Source organism: Balaenoptera borealis (genome assembly GCF_965194805.1).
Source record: "Balaenoptera borealis genome assembly, chromosome: 17".
Taxonomy (NCBI): Eukaryota; Metazoa; Chordata; class Mammalia; order Artiodactyla; family Balaenopteridae; genus Balaenoptera; species Balaenoptera borealis.
In genome coordinates, this window is record NC_138876.1 from 41088434 (window position 1) to 41109268 (window position 20835).

A 20835-nucleotide genomic window follows, 5' to 3' on the forward strand; every position below is an offset into this window, starting at 1 on the left:
TCCATACAAATTTTAAGATTTTTTGTTCTAGTTCTGTAAAAAATGCCATTGGTAATTTGATAGGGATTGCACTGAATCTGTAGATTGCTTTGGGTAGTATACTCATTTTCACAATATTGATTCTTCCAATCCAAGAACATGGTATATCTCTCCATCTGTTGGTATCATCTTTAACTTCTTTCATCAGTGTCTTATAGTTATCTGCATACAGGTCTTTTGTCTATCTAGGTAGGTTTATTCCTAGGTATTTTATTCTTTCTGTTGCAATGGTAAATGGGAATGTTTCCATAATTTCTTTCAGATTTTTCATCATTAGTGTATAGGAATGCAAGCGATTTCTGTGCCTTAATTTTGTATCCTGCAACTTTACCAAATTCATTGATTAGCTCCAGTAGTTTTCTGGTGGCAGTTTTAGGATTCTCTATGTATAGTATCATGTCATCTGCAAACAGTGACAGTTTTACTTCTTCTTTTCCAATTTGTATTTCTTTTTCTTCTCTGATTGCCGTGGCTAGGACTTTCAAAACTATGTTGAATAATAGTGGGGAGAGTGGACATCCTTGTCTTGTTCCTGATCTTAGGGGAAGTGCTTTCAGTTTTTCACCATTGAGAATGATGTTTGCTGTGGGTTTGTCGTATGTGGCCTTTATTATGTTGAGGTAGGTTCCCTCTATGCCCACTTTCTGGAGAGTTTTTATCATAAATGGGTGCTGAATTTTGTCAAAAGCTTTTTCTGCATCTATTGAGATGATCATATGGTTTTTATTCTTCAGTTTGTTAATATAGTGTATCACATTGATTGATTTGCATATATTGAAGAATCCTTGCATCCCTGGAATAAATCCCACTTGATCATGGTGTATGATCCTTTTAATGTGTTGTTGGATTCTGTTTGCTAGTATTTTGTTGAGGATTTTTGCATCTATATTCATCAGTGATATTGGTCTGTAATTTTCTATTTCTGTAGTATCTTTGTCTGGTTTTGGTATCAGGGTGATGGCGGCCTCATAGAATGAGTTTGGGCGTGTTCCTTCCACCACAATTTTTTGGAAGAGTTTGAGAAGGATGGGTGTTAGCTCTTCTCTAAATGTTTGATAGAATTCACCTGTGAAGCCATCTGGTCCTGGACTTTCGTTTGTTGGAAGATTTTTAATCACAATTTCAATTTCATTACTTGTGATTGGTCTGTTCATATTTTCTGTGTCTTCCTGGTTCAGTCTTGGAAGGTTATACCTTTCTAAGAATTTGTCCATTTCTTCCAGGTTGTCCATTTTATTGGCATACAGTTGTAATAGTCTCTTAGGATGCTTTGTATTTCTGCAGTGTCTGTTGTAACTTCTCCTTTCTCATTTCTAATTTTATTGATTTGAGTCCTCTCCCGCTTTTCCTTGATGAGTCTGGCTAATGGTTTATCAATTTTGTTTATCTTCTCAAAGAACCAGCTTTTAGTTTTATTGATCTTTACTACTGTTTTCTTTGTTTCTATTTCATTATTGCTGCTCTGATCTTTATGATTTCTTTCCTTCTGCTAACCTTGGGTTTTGTTTGTTCTCCTTTCTCTAGTTCCTTTACGTGTAAGGTTAGATTGATTATTTGAGATTTTTCTTGTTTCTTGAGGTAGGCTTGTATAGCTATAAACTTCCCTCTTAGAACTGCTTTTGCTGCATCCCATAGGTTTTGGATCATCGTGTTTTCATTGTCATTTGTCTCTAGGTATTTTTTTATTTCCTCTTTGATTTCTTCAGTGATCTCTTGGTTATTTAGTAACGTGTTGTTTAGCCTCCATCTGTTTGTGTTTACGTTTTTTTCCCTGTAATTCATTTCTAATCTCATAACGTTGTGGTCAGAAAAGATGCTTGATATGATTTCAATTTTCTTCAATTTACTGAGGCTTGATTTGTGACCCAAGATGTGATCTATCCTGGAGAATTTTCTGTGCGCACTTGAGAAGAAACTGTAATCTGCTGTTTTTGGATGGAATGTCCTGTAAATATCAATTAAATCTATCTGGTCTATTGTGTCATTTAACGCTTCTGTTTCCTTATTTATTTTCATTTTGGATGATCTGTCCGTTGGTGTAAGTGAGGTGTTACAAGTCCCCCACTATTATTGTGTTACTGTCAATTTCCTGTTTTAAAGCTGTTAGCAGTCGCCTTATGTATTGAGGTGCTCCTATGTTGGGTGCATATATATTTATAATTGTTATATCGTCTTCTTGGATTGATCCCTTGATCATTATGTAGTGTCCTTCCTTGTCTCTTGTAACATTCTTTATTTTAAAGTCTATTTTATCTGATATGAGTATTGCTACTCCAGCTTTCTTTTGATTTCCATTTGCATGGAATATCTTTTTCCATCCCCTCACTTTCAGTCTGTATGTGTCACTATGTTTGAAGTGGGTCTCTTGTAGACAGCATATAGATGGGTCTTGTTTTTGTATCCATTCAGCAAGCCTGTGTCTTTTGGTTGGAGCATTTAATCCATTCACATTTAAGGTAATTATCAATATGTATGTTCCTATGACCATTTTCTCAATTGTTTTGGGTTTGTTTTTGTAGGTCCTTTTCTTCTCTTGTGTTTCCCACTTAGAGAAGTTCCTTTAGCATTTGTTGTAGAGCTGGTTTGGTGGTGCTGAATTCTCTTAGCTTTTGCTTGTCTGTAAAGCTTTTGATATCTCCATTGAATCTGAACGAGATCCTTGCCGGGTAGAGTAATCTTGGTTGTAGGTTCTTCCCTTTCATCACTTTAAGTGTATCATGCCACTCCCTTCTGGCTTGTAGAGTTTCTGCTGAGAAATCAGCTGTTAACCTTATGGGAGTTCCCTTGTATGTTATTTGTCGTTTTTCCCTTGTTGCTTTCAATAATTTTTCTTTGTCTTTAATTTTTGCCAGTTTGATTACTTTGTGTCTTGGCGTGTTTCTCCTTGGGTTTATCGTGTATGGGACTCTCTGCGCTTCCTGGACTTGGGTGGCTATTTCCTTTCCCATGTTAGGGAGGTTTTCGATTATAATCTCTTCAAATATTTTCTCTGGTCCTTTCTCTCTCTCTTCTCCTTCTGGGACCCCTATAATGCGAATGTTGTTGCGTTTAATGTTGTCCCAGAGGTCTCTTAGGCTGTCTTCATTTCTTTTCATTCTTTTTTCTTTATTCTGTTCCGCAGCCGTGAATTCCACCATTCTGTCTTCCAGGCCACTTATCCGTTCTTCAGCCTCAGTTATTCTGCTATCGATTCCTTCTAGTGCAGTTTTCATTTCAGTTATTGTATTGTTCATCTCTGTTTTTTCTTTAATTCTTCTAGGTCTTTGTTAAACATTTCTTGCATCTTCTCGATCTTTGCCTCCATTCTTTTTCCGAGGTCCTGGATCATCTTCACTATCATTATTCTGAATTGTTTTTCTGGAAGGTTGCATATCTCCACTTCATTTAGTTGTTTTTCTGGGGTTTTATCTTGTTCCTTCATCTGGTACATAGCCCTCTGCCTTTTCATCTTGTCTATCTTTCTGTGAATGTCGTTGTTTGGTTTTTTTTGATAGTAGCTATCCTCATGGGTGTGTGAAATGGTTTTAAATATAGTTAATCATGAGGATAACAGTGATGATGGAGATGAATTTGTAAACACAGGTGGTAAAAAAATCCCTACATGAGATGGTGAAAATGTGTGATCAGTCAGTGGCTAGCTTTGAACCATGCACATTTATCAATGAACACGAGCTTATGGAGGTTTTCATAATTTAGCAGGGACTGCTTAGATGGAAACCTAAATTAATGAAGCATTTGACCCAGGAAAAAGTGCTTAAAATGGCCCTTAGTCCTGCTCCTGCAATCACAGGTGCCCCTCCAGCTGCTGCTGGTGACAGGCACTGAGGTTCCTCTAAGATGCTCAAGCAACCAGAGGAGATGGAGGTTCACGGTTTGTGTATGGCCCAGCACATTTAGCTGAAATCGAACCTGCATAAATTTAAAGATTTATAAAATGTTTTCTTAGAAATAAGATTACTAGAATATTTATATTCTGTATTTATCCCACTATTTCATTTAGTGGTTTGTTATTTAAATAAACTATACACTATTTGTTCTAATAAATACTTCACTACAGAAATATTAATATGTTTGACTATCGTGTGCTGCCTCAGACCCTGCTAGGGCTACTACATTACATACTACTTCTCAAGAAGTCTGAAAAATTCTGAGTTCCAAAACTCACCAGGCCCCAGGGATTTTGGATTATAGATTGTGGACCTTCTTTTAGTCAAAAAGCAAATAATGCACTTGTGAGACATCATTCCATTGTTCCAGGTTAAAATCCTTTTTGAACAATTTCTAACATCTGCCACACTTGGCTGTCCAGATTTCTAACTATAGGCATCTACTCTATCTTTCCCTCATAGGATAAAGACCTCTGTTATATTCTGGCACTAATACAAAAAGAAAACTCACTTTTTACACAATGAAACTGAAAAGTTTAATCATCTTTGGTGGTAATACTTCTAGACTGTATCATACTCTAATTAGGGGCCTTTACAAGATTATATGAAGCATGAATTAATTTCTCCCTAATAATCCAGCATCATCATTATTAAGATCAGTTATTAATTGTGAAAACAGGGCCTGGCCCCAGACCATCCGGCTTCCTGAGTACTTGTGTTTGCATTTTAGTCTACCATGCACCCCTGGGCTCGGACCCTCCTGGCTGCTCTCTGGGTAACTGCCATAGCATCATCACTGGAAAAGCTTGTTTGGGTTACCTAAAATAAGAATAAATGATCCAGCAGCAGCTTGAACTTCAGACATCTGTTTTGGCTATTCAGAGGTCCTCTTCCCTCCTCCCTACTTTGCAACTGGATTACTAATAACTGAGGTACCAGGTAAATAACCCTGGAGGGCCAAGGCACCATTGTACATTATTCTTCGTCTCTATAAGGATTAAGGGGGCAAATAGAGTCACTAAATCACCCCTTTGGTAGGCCAATGCCACACTGTGCACATCAGGGTAACACACACTGGTAGCAGCGCCAACACATTTTGCATGTGTTTTAATATTCTACTCCAAATTGCTTGTGTGGAGGGAAAAAGAAACTAACATTTATAGATGGATTCCAATGTGCTACATGCTTTGTATACTTTACTTCCTTTAATCAAACACAGTGATGTAGATATTATTTCCCTTTTACAGATGAGGACTGAGGTTAAGTACTTCACCAAACCTCTCACAACTATTAAGTGACAGAATATAGATTATAACCCATCTATCTCTCAAACCCACTCTCTCAAAATTTTTTCACTTTATTAAAAAAAAAAAATCACAAAATCAATGCATGCTCGTTATAACAAGACAAACAACACAGATATGTTGATGTCTGTTTCCCAATCCCAATTCTACCCTCGAGGCATACATTTTATTAGCTGTGACCAGGGATCGAACCCGGGCCTCCACAGTGAAAGTGCCGAATCCCTAACCATTAGGCCACTAGGGAACTCCCTGACTCACTATTTTTTGACTTTACTACAGTTCAAAAGCGACACGCAGTCAGTGAAACTGTACTCGAATTTTGAATTTTGATCTCTTCCCAGGTTAGCGATATGTGGTCTGATACTCTCGAGATGCTGGGCAGTGGCAGCAAACCGCAGCTCCCAGTCAGCCACACCATCACAAGGGGAAACAGCCAATACTCTGACAACCATTCTGTACCCTGACAACTATTCTGATGCTCACTTTCAATAAAGTATTCAATAAATGACATGAGATATTCAACATTTTATTATAAAATAGGCTTTGTGTTCAAAGATTTTGCCCAACTCTAGGCTAATAGAAGTGTTCTGAGCACGTTTAAGGTAGGCAAGGCTAAGCTATGAAGTTCGGAAGGTTAGGTGTATTAAATGCATTTTCAACTTACAATGGGTTTATTGGGATGTAACCCCATCATAAGTCCTGGAAGATCTGTAATCACGTATACACACATATGAAGATTTTCTTGCTTTTTCCAAAAGTAAGATAATTCCATGAATGTTACTCTGTGACTTTATTACTATATGATATACTCTGTATTACAGATAAACCATAATTTATTCAACGTTTCCTGACAGAAATTCAAGGGGTTTTTAGCTTTTTGCAATTACAAACAGAGCTTTAGTAAACTTTCTTGAACATATAACCTTACAAACTGGAACCTTGATTTCCACAGGCTAAATGAACAAAAATGACAGTACTGAATGTAATCTCTGTATTTTTTAATAGATAGCTGGCCTCATTCCCAAAAGGTACAGCAATTCATATTTACAGCAGCAACATATGAGCGCTCGTTTTCTCACCCTCTTGCCAGCACAAAATATCAATCTCGCTACTTTTTGCCTATTTGATGGTCAAAAGGGTATTTCATTACACTTCTTTGATTACTGGTAAAATTTAGATTTGTGCTCCTCTGTTATCAGATTTGACTCATAAAAAAACTGTGACGTGCAAAGCCAAACAATGGAATCTATCTTCTCTAAGGCCTGGTAGCTATTCCTACAAGACAGGGGCAAGATTCTGTTGGATTCTGTGCAAAGCGCACCCTCAGGTAGCCAGCAGGGTCTATACCCAGGGCATCATAGAAAGAAAGGAAAACAAAACTGGACTCTGAGGTGTAGACAGTTCAAAAACAATAAATAAATGAAGAGGTCAGTGGCATTATTTTTATTAACTTTCAAACTTGGAAACCTTTATCAAAACCAGGTCTTATAGGGGAAGGAGTAGGGAACCTTGAAGACTGGATGCCTCTTTTACAACCCTCGCCCCTCACCTGCTAGGTAAATAAGAAAGAGGAAAAAGAAATGACAGAAAGGGGGAGAGAGAAAAACCCTGTTTCCTTCAGCGAGGGCCAGGCTCCTGTCAGAAAGGGCCCGGCGTCCGGGGCCTCTGATGCAGGAAAGCAGAGGGGAGCTTGGTCTCCCACAAGCTCAGTCCACAATCTCCAACTGACAATGAGATCTGAGGACAAGCCAGAAGCAGTCAGTGGAAGAGCCAGCTTCGGCGTAATGACTTCTCAAACCGGAGGTGTGCCTTTAGACACGTCATAGAAATTCTCCAAACCTTCTTTTCCTATTTTGAAAAATGAGAGAGGGGTTTGGAATTTGTGATGCGTAAGGCCACTTCCACCTCTAAGACTCTATAATTCCAATGATACAGTGTTGACAGTGTTCTAATAATTCCACCTCATCTTCAATTGGTATCCATGAAAAAGTTGAAAGATCATACAATTTGGAGTCAAGTCTAGGGTTCAAGTCCCAATCTGCCAACTGTGTAACCTTAGACAAGCCCCGTAATTCCTCTGAGCCTTTTTCCTCATCTATAAAACTGACAAAATAAATCTCATAGCGTTGTTGTAAGATTCAAGTGAGGGGATATTTGTGAGGGTACTTATAAACTGTAGAGGTTAAAACAAACATAGCAGAACATTCTTACTAAGTCTGAGCCCTTTCCACACTACCCAGACAGGGGTCCATACGACATTGTTCTGGATTCCCACTGTAACTTAAAGGGAAACTTTCACAATGTCCGGAGCCCTTGATTTCCTGCAAATGAAGGAGGAGGATGTACTCAAATTTCTTGCAGCAGGAACCCACTTAGGTGGCACCAACCTAGACTTCCAAATGGAACGGTACATCTACAAAAGGAAAAGTGATGGCGTCTACAACATAAATCTGAAGAGAACCTGGGAGAAGCTTCTGCTGGCAGCTCGTGCCACTGTTGCCATTGAAAACCCAGCTGATGTCAGTGTCGTATCCTCTAGGAATACTGGCCAGTGAGCTGTGCTGAAGTTTGCTGCTGTCACTGGAGCCACTCCTATTGCTGGCTGCTTCTCTCCTGGAGTCTTCACTAACCAGATCCAGGAAGCCTTCCGGGAGCCAAGACTTCCGGTGGTTACTGATCCCAGGGCCGACCACCAGCCTCTCACAGAGGCCTCTTACGCTAACCTGCCTACCTTTGCTCTGTGTAACACAGACTCTCCTCTGTGTTATGTGGACATTGCTATCCCGTGCAACAAGGGAGCTCACTCAGGGGGTCTGATGTGGTGGACGCTCGCCGGGGAAGTTCTGCGCATGCGTGGCACCATCTCCCGCGAACACCCATGGGAGGTCATACCTGATCTCTGCTTCTACGGAGATCCTGAAGAGATTGAAAAGGAAGAGCAGGCGGCAGCTGGGAAGGCTGTGACCATGGAGGAATTTCAGGGTGAATGATCTGTTCCAGCTTCTGAGTTCACTGCTACGCAACCTGAGGGGGCAGACTGGTCCGAGGTGTGCAGGTGCTCCCTGTGCCTATTCAGTAGTCCCTCACTGAAGACTGGAGTGCTCAGCCTGCCACTGAGGACTGGTCTGCAGCTCCCAGTGCTCAGGCCACTGAATGGGTAGGAACAACCACTGAGTGGTCTTAAGCTGTTCTTCCGCAAACTCGTAAAATGAAAGTAGGTTGACGGAAAATAAACAGTTTCCAAAAAAACCCCCCAAAAGTCTGAGCCAATCATTTCCATTTTTTCGCTCAATTTAAAATTCACTAATCAAATACTTAAATCATTCATTCCATAAGTATTGACAGAATGTCTCCTGTCTTAGGCACTAGAGATACTTTAGTGAATAAGACACTGGAGGTCACGGATATCATAGAACTTGGAGTTGAAGATGTTCTTTTAACATCTGCATCAGAAAAGGAAATCTGGACATATAAATATTTTAGCAAGATACATAAAAGGTAAACAAGCTGTGTCCAGTATTGTAGAGATATGAATTCAATAAATATGTATGGAGCTCCTACTATGGCCCCAGACATAAGGACTAGGCACTGTTTTAGGTGTTGGGAGGCTCAGCATTGAACAAGACAGACCAAGTCCCTGGCTTTTTGGAGCTTACATTCCACCAGAAGAATTGAATCAATCAGACTATCACTAATTACATATGGAAGACACAGCCAAAAAAAAATATGAGGCTGATGTGAGAGGTATGAACATAGCTCTGGAGCCAGAGCTTCAGGCTTCTTTTCCTAGCCACACTCAGTTTCCCCTTATCGAAAGGGAAGGCACAATAAACTCTAACTTGCCCTCCTCATGCCTCATTTCTCCTTCCAACTATTCAGCTTGGACAAGTTAACAGCCTTTACCAAGTAATGAGACGTTTGGGTGTAGAAAATAACCACTACTATTTTTCAGCTGTGGTCAGTCGTTATGGCTTAATTCGATTTTCAAACAGCATTCATGCATTCTGCAAAAGTGTGATTCAGCTTTATCCTTCTTTCAGGTTCCTTTGAATCTACCCCGTGACTCACTTAACATAAGGACTCCCACAGCCAATAACAGACTACCGGTTTCCATTTAACCTCTAAAGTATTGATCATTGTGCTGTATATTCAGCTGTATATTCAACAACTGTGGATTCTTTTATATGAGGCACTGTACTAGGTCCTTGCTTCTGGCATTTACAATCACATTTGAAAACTTACGTTAGTTATAAGTCATTTGCATTTCTCTTTTAAGACAGTATGAGTAGATACCATTTGATTAAATGAGATATAGGAGCTCCCACGAGGGAGACATCACTTCTGACTCGAGTAACTAGGGACGAGGAGGATGCAGCTCTGATGAGAGCCTGCTTTATCCTGGACATTTTATGTAGATTCTTCAACTTGATGTGGAATGCGTCACAAAGAACTTGGAGTCTAAGACCTTGAGTGATGGGAAGAATTAGGAAAGGCAGAAATGAAGTTTCAACTGAATACTAAATGACGGCCCAATGCTGGCCAGGCATAATGCAAGGTACCCGGCACCCAATGGTGAACAGTGTGGACCTTGCGGTAAAGGGCTTTCAGTGGGGGATACAAACAAATAAACAGGCAATTACAATCACCATATGGTGTGATGTGTGTTACGACAGGTAAAAACACCAGGGTGATGGGAGAACACAGTAAGGTGTGTTTGTTAGGAGTCTTTCAGTTGCACTTAATCTAAACTGTGATCGACTGGCTTATGTCACCAGGAACTTCAGGGTGGATCCAGGACTTAAACAAGGAAACTCTCTCTCTCTCTCTGTATCACCATATCCTTTAATTTTGCAGATGGTGTGTTCTTCCAGATGAATATTCTTTGACACAGTGACACCAGCGGCAAGAGGCAGGCTTCCCAGCTAGCTCTAGTGGAAGGAAGTCAGGGAGGGACTCTGGCCCTACTTGGACCATTCAGCTTTCCCTGAAACTGTTGCCCAGGGAAGGGGCACCATGATTAACAAGCTGGGTTTATGCATCTATCTCTGTTGATGGGTGGTAGAGAAAGGGAGAAATACATGCTGGGTCACCAAAAACAATGGCTACCGTAAAGAAGTCCCCGAAGGGAACACTGCAATTGTGGAAAACAGTTAGAACACAGAGGAAGGAATGTGCATGGTGGGATGGTGGGAGATTAGTCTGGCTGGACCCGTGGTCACACCTAAGAGCAGGGAGAAAAACCAACGTCAGCCTGTGGAGGGCTTCGAATGCCTGGCTAAGGACTCTAGGTCAGCCTGAAGGGTACATGGTGACAGCTTTGTTCAGAATCTTTCCAATTTTCCTGAAAATCATTCAGAGCAATGAGAACAAGGGTATGAAATGCCTACATGCTTACATCTTCAGTAAAACAAGGAAGTGAGAAATTTCACAAACTTCATATTGTGTATAGCATCATCCCCCCCTCCCCGAACCAGCACAGGAAACCATAACGTGCAGTTTAGCAGGTGCCCCAGGGAAGACCAGAAATGGCACAAGAGTCCAGAGGGTGGAGGTACAGCAATTCTCAGCAAAAATTCAACTCAGGAGAGTGCTCAGCCTGGGTGGGAATAGATGTGAGCAGGATTAAGAAGGAAGAGGGTACGAATACTGGGAGAGGAAGAAATGAATCCGTAAGTGCCTGGAGGAGCCACAGGTGCAGCTTAGGAAAAAGAGAAGAGCAGGCTGGCAGGAAGGGGCAGAATGCCTGGAAACCAGTGGCTGGGGGAGGAACCAGGGGAGCTCCAGACTAGTTGTAGGAGCTCAGCTGATCCAGGTTAGAATCCTAAATTGAGAGGAGGTCCCGTTACAGGTAGGTGCCCTAAAGTAAAGTACACACCCCCAGACCGACAGAAGGAAGCCTTGAGCTGAGAAATGAGGAAAGCTCCCTTGTTCCTATCATGGGATTCTCTTGCCAATAGTTGTTTTAGAAAAATCCAACTCATTCCAAAACGATAAAAACTTATAACTCAACATCCAATCAAAGGTACTGTAAGAAAAACATCCATACAAAGGTACCGTCAGAAGAAAATCTGGAAAGGAGTAACAAAACTTCCCTGCAGACTAAGAAAACTCATCAGAGAAATGTGGCCACAAAGCAGAAGAAAATTTTAACCCAACATCCTATTATGAATTTTCAAAAATGTAACAAGGCAGTGGCAGCTATGCAGGGAGCTGACAAAGCAGAAATAACTCAAGGAAGTGATGGTGAGGTCAAGGAACGGAAGGTGACAGACAAGAGGAGGACAGGGAAGAGAAATGGGTAGATTTACTAAATAAGTGTAAGAAAAATAAATACAAAACATTTCAGATACAAAAACCAAATTACAAGAAACACAAGAGAGAGGAGACACCACTCTAAGGGACACCATGGAAGATAAAAAGAATAGAAATAAAAGTGAAGAAGATAAAATGGAAATGAATAAAAATCATTAGAGAGGGAGTGATAGGGAAGACAGACAAAGGAAATTACACAAGTGTAAAGTCAGAGTTCCTGAAGAAAAAACCCCAAAACAATGGAACAGAACAGATATTTTAAAATAAACCCAATTTTAAGTAGGGTTTGGAACTGGGATTGGAGGGAGAGCTAGGTCCAGGTCACAGACCTAAATTTAGGAGCAAGGTGGGGAAGGCAGGGCTGGAAGTCATCTGCAAGGCTGTGGTAACCGGGAGCAGGTCAGGGTGCTGTCTGCCAGGCCGTCCTACCTGGGGTCTCTGGGGAGCTTCCCCTGAACCGTGGCAGCCACGTGAGTGAGACACAGTGGGAGCGAGCAGCTCTGCTCCCACATCCGGGCTCAGCCCAGTCTCCACCACCTGCAGAAGTAGAGGGCAGGGGCAGCACCTTAGATAAGGTGAACCAAAAACTAGAGATTAATATAAGGAACATGTATCTAGCACCCAACTTTATAAAATCTTAACCTTTTACCATATTTGCTTCAGATGTTTTTAAGGAAATACAACTTTACAGATATAGTTGAAGCCAATCATGAACCCCTCTGATCCCATTCGTCTCTCCAACCCCCACCTGAGATACCACTATCCTGAAATTGATTATTTTTGCAAAGCTTGCTTTTATGCTATTACTGCATAAGTAAGTATCCATAACTATTATATATTTCTTTCACAAGCTTTCAAATTTTATATAAAGGTATCATACTGCATGTTTTGATCTAAAATATGCCCCCCCAAAAATTATGTTTTTGAAATTTACCCATGTTGATACATGTGGCTCTACTTGATTTTAACCATAGCACAGCATTCCATAATATGAATACAACACAATGTATTTATGCATTCTTTTGTTGATGGGCCTTTGGAAAAGGTCTGACAGTTATCTTATAAAACTAAAGCATATACCTACCCTAATGACCCAGCAATTCCACTCTTAGGTATTACCCAAAAGAAATGAATATGCTTGTCCACAAAAAAGAAAGGAGCCAGATACAGAAGAGTGTATATGTGATATTCCATTTATCCATATATATTCATATATATAAATACTCCCTAGTACAGAACTAGTAAAACCAATCTATGGTGGAAAAAATCAGAACAGTGGCTGCCTCTAGGAAGATGGAAATGGGAATTAACAGGGAAAGGAAACTTTCTGGAAGTGACAGTAACGTTCTATAATTTGTCAGGAGTTTGGGTTACGCAAGTTTATCTGTTAAGAATGTACACTTAATATTTGTACTTTTCATTGAAATTTTACCTCAAAGGAAAAAAATACTAAACAAATACTGAACAATAGAGAAAAGACAGTCTCTTCAATAAATGGTGCTGGGAAAACTGAACAGCCCCATGTAAAAGAATGATATTAGAACATTTTCTCACACTGTATACAAAAATAAACTCAAAATGGACTAAAGACCTAAATGTAAGACCTGAAACCATAAAACTGCTAGAAGAGAACATAGGCAGAACACTCTTTGACAAAAAACTGCAGCTTTTTTTTTTTTGATCTTTCTCTTAAGGCAAAAAAAAAAAAAGAAAAGCAAAAATAAACAAAAGAGACCTAATTAAGCTTAAAAGCTTTTGCACAGCAAAGGAAACCATCAACAAAATGAAAAGACAACCTACTGAATGGGAGAAAATATTTGCAAATGATGTGACCGATAAGGAGTTAATATCCAAAATATATAAATAGCTCTTACAACTCAATATCAAAAAAAAAAAAAAAAACAATTAAAAAAATGGTCAGAAGACTGAAAAGACACTTTTCCAAAGAAGATAGACAGATGACCAACAGGCACATGAAAAGATGTTCAACATCGCTAATCATCAGAGAAATGCAAATCAAAATCACAATGAGATATCAACTCACACCCGTCAGAATAGTTGTCATCACAAAGTCTACAAATAACAAATGTTGGTGAGGATGTGGAGAAAAGGGAACCCTAGTACACTGTTGGTGGGAATGTAAACTGGTGCAGCCACTATGGAGAACAGCATGGAGTTTCCTTAAAAAACTGAAAATAGAACTACCATATGATCTGGCAATTCCACCGCTGGGTATATACCCAAAGAAAATGAAAACACTAATTCAAAAAGGTACATGCAACCCAATGTTCATAGCAGCGCTATTTACAATAGCCAAGATATGGAAGCAACCTAAGTGCCCATCAACAGATGAATGGATGAAGAGGATGTGTATATATATACAATGGAATACTACTCAGCCATAAAAATGAATGAAATTGTGCCATTTGCAACAATGTGGATCGACCTAGAGGGTATTATGCTTAGTGAAATAAGTCAGAGAAAGACAAATACTGTATTTTATCACTTATATGTGGAATCTAAAAAATAAAACAAATGAATATAACAAAACAGAAATGGACTCACAGATACAGAGAACAAATTAGTGGTTACCAGTGGGGAGAGGGAAGAGGAGAGGAAACTACTATGTATAAAATAAATAAATACAGGGATATATTGTACAGTACAAGGAATATAACCAAGATTTTATAATAACTTTAAATGGAATATAAGTTATACAAATATTGAATCACTATGTTGTACACCTGAAACTAATATTAGAAATCAACTCTACTTCAACTAAAAAAAAACAAAAACAAAACAAATATTGAAGTCTGTTAATGGGTAAGTGTATTGATAACCCCAACTTTTTTTTTTTTTGGAAATGCATCAAAAAATAAAATGGAATGATGGATGTTAGAGGGATGGATAGATGGAGAGATCAAGCATAGCAAAATGTTGATGAAATTTAGGTAGTGAGTATATGGGTGCCCATGATAAAATCCTTTCAATTTTGCTGAACATTTAAAATTTTTATAATAAAAATTTTCCCCTACATTTTAACATTTAACTTGTCAAAAACCAACTCTTGACTTCATCCTGCCCTAAAGCCACTTTTCCCTTCATGTTCCCCATTCCAATAAGTGACAAACGTTCATCGAGGTGCTCACCTTTGGGTTGTCTCCATCCCACACATCTAATCCATCAGTACATCCTTTCAGCTCTACCTTCAACATATGTCCTGAATGCAACCACGCCCTGTTCCAAGCTACCACAGTCTTTCACCTGGACCGACTGGTCTACTAAGTGGTCTCCCTGCTTCTACTATCCCCGTTAGAATTTATTCTCCATACAGCAGTCACGCTGATCATTTTAAAACGCTTCCCCCTGCTGCCTCTTCTCCCACTCTGTCCCTTGCACACTCCCTTCCAGCCATCCTGACCTCCTTGTGGTCCATTAACTATGCCAAGCTTCCCCTGCTTGGAATGTTCTTCCTCCTTATCCACACGGCTTGTTCTCTCACTTCACAGCTCTCTGCTCAGCTGTCACACCAGAGAGGTCCCTGAACATCTATCTAATATAGTACTTCCCATCACTTCCCTTACGCTGCCTGTATTTTTCCTCTGAGTTCTTATTACTATCTGACATGTTTGTTTTCTATGCCCCGCCCCCCCCATACTAGAATTAAGCTCCGAAGGGACAGGAATTTTTGTTTACCTTATTACATATTACGCCCTAGTGTTTGTTGAATTAATGAATGCACTAGGTAAAATAGCACCTCCTCTTTGAGTCCATCCCATATCCCTCCCTACCCCCTACAGCTAAAGTAGTCCCCTCTCTCCTGTTAGAACATTTTACCTTTTCCATAGTGCTCATTGATAGTTATTTGTTACACATCTGTTCTCTGTCCCAACACCAACAGAACGTAAGCTCTTGTGGACAGTCCACGCCCTGCAGTTAACGACAACAGCGCCTGGCCCAGAGCAGGCTGAGCCAACCAGCGCCCCCCTGCCTGTTTCAACCTCCACCCGGAGCTTCTGGATTTCCAACGCTGCCGTTTATCCCTGTTCTTTCTTCGCACGGTGGACTATCATGAACCCTGGGGGGGCTGGACCGATCGTCTTTAGGGTGCCCTCTAGCTCTCACACCCTACGATGCCTTCCTTCTCAAGGGCCTCCCTCTGAGATGGCGGCCAAGGGCAGCTGCCGCAGAGCCCGCGCTCTCGGCCTAGTCTCCGTGGTGCTTCTGCAGCCTCCGAGTCCGGGAACAGTTCCGCCTCTAGAGGGCAGAGCTCACCCGCGACCCTGCTGGCCCGCCAAGGTGCCAGCTGCAAAGCTCTTTCAAGGGAGCGGTTACTGGAGTCTAGTTAGGAGGGCCGTCCCCAGGGAGCACACCTCTACTGCCCCCGCCATTCATCCCACAAAGGGCGCTGTGGTCAGCCAGGCCCCAGGCCCGGCGTGAGGGTCCCAGCGACGGAGGCGGCCCCTGCCCCCAGAAGCTGCCAGCAGCCTGGGAAGGGCAGTGGTAGCGGCAAGAACGAGAAGAGCGCGGAGGAAAGGGTGTAGAGAAGAGCCCTCCCTCGTGCAGGGCAGGACAGCTTCTGCAGAAGGCATATTTGCATATTAACAGATCCCTGGGAGTTAGCTAGGGAAGACAGTGGAGGTGGGGCAGAGAGGTACAGGTGCAAAGGCCATAAGTGAGAAGGCAGGTATGTGCGGAACAGCACCCAGGTGGACTTCCTGGGTTCAAGAGGCTTTGTGTGTTAAGTTAGGGGCTTTGGCCTTTAACCCAAAGTGATCCATAACAGGCCGGTGGCTGCGTGGGCAGATCTGTGCTTTAGAAAGAGAGCTTGGGAGATACACTGTAAGGCAGAATTGAAGGGGCAACACACGTCAGGAAAACCAGTTAGATTACTGCACTAGTTGAGAGAATGGAGTCCTGAACTAAGGCAGAAGAAAAAAAGAGAATTTGGGAATGATGTGATGGTAACTGGAGGCAGCACAGCGAGGGGGGAGGGGGGAGGGGGGAGGGGGGAGGGGGGAGGGGGGGGCTGGAGCCAGATTCTACCATGGGACTCGGGCAAATTACGTTTGTGCCTTGGCTTCCTCATCTGTAAAGTGGGAGTGACAGTAACAGTACCTGGCTCACAGTGGTGGAGGATTACAGGAGTCAATACAATGTGAAAGCTCAGAGTACAGCTTCACAACATCTTACTCAGGAAGTGCTAACTGTAATTATGGAGCTCAGAAAAAAGAAGAAAGGAATGACTAAGATGACTCCCAGCACTCTGGTTTGGAAACTAGGTCTGCAGTTCTCAAAGTGTGTTCCATGGATGTCTGGGGGTCTCAAAGACCGTTTCAGGGGGACCAAAACGTCACAACTATTTTCACAATAAAATTAAGACATTTGTGTTTTTCACTGTGTTAATGTTTGCTCTGATGACGAAAGTGCAATGGTATTTAAAACTGTTGGTGCCCTAGCACAAATCAAGGCAGCGGCACCAAACTACACTAGGAGTCATTGTACCACCACTTGCCATGTAAAAAATAAATCCAGTTTACTGAAAAATGTCCTTAATGAGGCAATAAAAGGAACAGTCTGATGGGCAATCCAGTATTAAAATTTGGAAGGATTTTTCTCCTATAGTTGTGTTTTGGCTAATAGGGATAATAAGCAAGTCTAATCAAATGGGGGGAAAAGTTTTATTCCTCTCCTATTACGTGAGAAGTGCTGATTATCATTTAGCCACATTCATTTTTAACTTCAAATCAGCCCTATAACAATAAACAGGTATTACCCTGACCAAAGGTAGAACAACTTGAGCAACAAGATAAAGATATAAATAAATCATTGAATGACTTAATAAATGGGGGAGAAGAGACAAATCTCACACACAGAAGAATTCCAAATAAATTATGTAGATATTTCAGCCTAAAGGAGGGGGGAGCATAACATTCCACTCATTAGGAGTGGGCTGCACACAGTGACTTCCTTCCAAAGAGCAGGTGGAGTATGGAAAGGGTAGGGGATGGGGGGCAACTTTACAATGGAGAAACCTGACATACACTACCAGGTGATCAAGGTCAACATCAGCAGCCATAAACCATGATGATCGCATGTACCTTTGATATGATGTGATGAAAATGATACTTTACCTCTGTGATCTTCTTCCTCCAAACCCATAACCATCTAACCATGAGAAAGTCTAACCATGAGAAAAACTTCGGATAAATTCCCCTAGAAAGGTATCCTACCAAATATTAATATTTGACCAGTACTCCTCAAAACTGTCAATATCATCAAAAACAAGGAGAGTCTGAGAAACTGTCAACAGCCAAGAGGAACCTTAAGGAGACATGACTTCTAAATGTGATATCTGTATCCTGCCACAGTAAAAAGACATTAGGGTAAAACTAAGGAAATCTGAATGATACATGGACTTTAATAATTACTATTAGCTTTGCATTATAATAATAATATAATGCATCGACATTGGTTCATATGGTAACAAATGCACCCCACTAATATGAGATGTCAATAATGGGGGAACTGTGCTGTGGTGGGGAAGGGTAGAGGAGTACATAGAAGCTCTGTTCTACCTGCTCAATTTTTCTGTAAATCTAAAACTTTTCTAAAAAACAGTTTATTAACTTAAAAAATCCTAATATTAATTGGGAATAATTTTCATCCATTACTCTAACCTTACAGAATTAAAGTTCTATAATGGGATATCCTATCCATAATTCAATTCAGTATTTACCAATGTCTTATTATGTATGCATGCCTCTGAACTAGTGGGTACTGGCTATAAAAAAAATGAATAAAACAAGGTCCAAGGCCTAGTTGGAGATAAAAGACATTTTAATTGGTAATTATTGTCCTGGGAGGTGAGCATGACTGAAGAGTACAGAGAAAGAGGTCTGGGAAGGCTTCACAGAGGAGATATGGCACAGAAAAGGTGCAGAAACAAGAAATAACTGGGCTGGGCCTGATTTTTTTTAAAAAAATCTGTCCTTCTAAGAATCTTTTTTTTTTTTTTCTTTTTCCTGAAAATGAAAGCACTGTAGAGGCCAATACTTTATTTACCATGGTGTTTTAACTTTGCATCTTCAATGGAGAAAGTATACTTTAGAAAATGCCAAAGTTTCTAAAATTATTACAAGTATAAAGGAATTCCATACATTTCAAAGTAAGTGAATTTTAAAACTGGGATGAGTAGAAAAAGAGGGAGCTAAAATTGAACATATACAAATATGAAACAAAGACAACATATTGAAAGATGATACCTAAAATAGGTACCCAGAAGGACAACTACAAGAACAAAACTCTGGGAAACAGCAATTTCATAATTCGGCTTCCTGTTTTATTCAGGATCCTTAAAACTACTTCTTAATTTCTATGGGTATAAACTAGTAAGGGGGGTGGATAGGAGAGTGAAGATAGCACTTGGCATCTGCTCTGTGACAGGTACACATGCAAGAGAGGGTCTCTATACACAGTATAAAATTTAATCTTTGAAACAACCCTTGAAATGAGTGTCTTATCTTTTCTAGAGGAAACGCATGCTCAGAGGGATCCAAGAACTTACAGCCAAAGCAACATGGGAAGTTCCCTCCATCTGAAAGGTAAGCACATGTTCTTTTTAGTCCCACTTGACCAGTGACCAGGTACTTGTAATACGGCAGAATTCACCCTGTCCGTTTCCACACAAAGCAGTCTTAGGATTGTTTTTAATTTCTCCTTTACTAGGATTGCACCCTGTTCATTTCATAGTCAACGGCATTGTCCAAAGAACACTTCTAATCACGGTGTCTCAATTACAAGTAATCTACTAGTTGGCTCAGTGATGGGCGTCAACACTGTAAGCTTGGTTTTCGGTTTGACTACCAAATTCACTCATGGAGGCCACCAGTTTTGCTTATGTTCAGGTCACCCGCGCTTGCTGGAAAGCCTCCCATTTCTTATTATCACGCTGTTAGCTCTCTAAGCTTTACACCGGAACAGCACGGCGTTTTGAGGTAACTACAAAAAAGAGCCAATTCACCGCTCCGAGAAAGCCATCAAAGCATCATAAATAGTATGACGTTTCTCGGGACTGAGAAGATTCTGGGTCTTTTCTGATTCCATGTCACCTTGAGCAAGACTCTTATTTCCTCATGCGTAAATTTGGGAGAAAAACAATTACTTTGCCGGCGTCTCGAGACTGTGGAGGGAAAATCTTGAAAGAGGACTTTGGCCGAAGAGCACTCGTTATTTCTAGGCTCTGAGCCCCGCACGGGCGGCGCGACACAAAAGGCGCAGGGCGGGGACCCCGGGACGGTCCCCGCCGCCGCCTCCTGGTGCATCTCGGGAAGGGCTCCCGCCTGGGCCGCAACTCCTGGTCGGCGCAGGCGGCCAGGTCTCCTCGGCCTCTCCCAGCGGCTCACTCGAGTCAGGGCAGAGAGACGAACACGGCCTGCCCGCTTCCGGCCCGAGCTGCCGCGGGTTCAAGGAAGCCTTCGCAAGGCTCCTCCGCCCCGGGCGTCTTTGTTCCCGCCGGCGTCCCCCAGCCCCACTGCTCCCGCCGCAAACCCAGTATGCGGAGTATCAACGGCATGGAGATGTCCAATCTTGGTGCGCACTGGAGCGGGGCGTTAGTAGAGGCAGCGAGGGAACCCAAATTTTGGATACGGGAGAAGAGGAGGGAAACGCGTCGGACCGCCTCCTCCCATTACAGCTCGGAGGCGGTCGGCTCCCTCCCGCGCTGACGGCTCGCGCGGGCTCTGCAGGGCGCGCTGGCGGCGGGGCGGGATCCGAGACTGCACGTGGTGGAACCGTTCTCCCCGCCCGGCGTGACCCCCGGAGAGCCACTGTTCTCTTGAGGAAGGGGCAATGCCACCCTCAGCCCCGCTCCGGAGAGGTGTTTACCCTTGGGGGCCCCATAATTGGAGATTGAGAGGAGAGAGGGAGCGCGCGGCTTGGCGCCAGCGTTTCCTGCGCTGGAACTACTGAGTGGGAAGCCGCCAGGCAGTGGCAGGGCGGCGGGGTGCGGATGACCCACCCACGGGGAGGGTAACCGGCTCGGCGGAGCAGAGAGCGGGAAAACAGGGTTGATACGTACCTCGGTCGGCGGGCTAGAGCAAAGTGCACGACAGGCATCCCTGAGCATGGCTGCCCTGGGGTGCCACAGGCGGCCGCCAGTGGTCCCAGGGGACTGGGTGGCGCGCGGGAACACACGTGGCCAGCCGCGCGCCCGGCTGTGTTTACGTTCTGCAGCCGCTCCACGTTGTGCTGCAGTCCTCGCCTCCCATTGGCCAGCTCGCCAGCCAACGCTG

At 42.1% G+C, this 20835-nt stretch overlaps 1 long non-coding RNA gene and 1 pseudogene across 2 annotated transcripts in view; one reads left to right on the plus strand and one right to left on the minus strand.

Moving 5' to 3' along the window:
• Nucleotides 1-20756, minus strand: part of LOC309614917 — a 68649-nt gene extending 47893 nt beyond the window's left edge. The window contains exon 1 of the long non-coding RNA XR_014236464.1: nt 20622-20756. This is a non-coding gene — a long non-coding RNA (uncharacterized lncRNA). The remainder of the gene's footprint in view (nt 1-20621) is intronic.
• On the plus strand, nt 1026-11962 carry LOC309614916 (small ribosomal subunit protein uS2 pseudogene; annotated as a pseudogene). The gene has a single exon. The product of its transcript is annotated as a small ribosomal subunit protein uS2 pseudogene (transcript).
• Nucleotides 20757-20835: the final 79 nt, after the last annotated feature.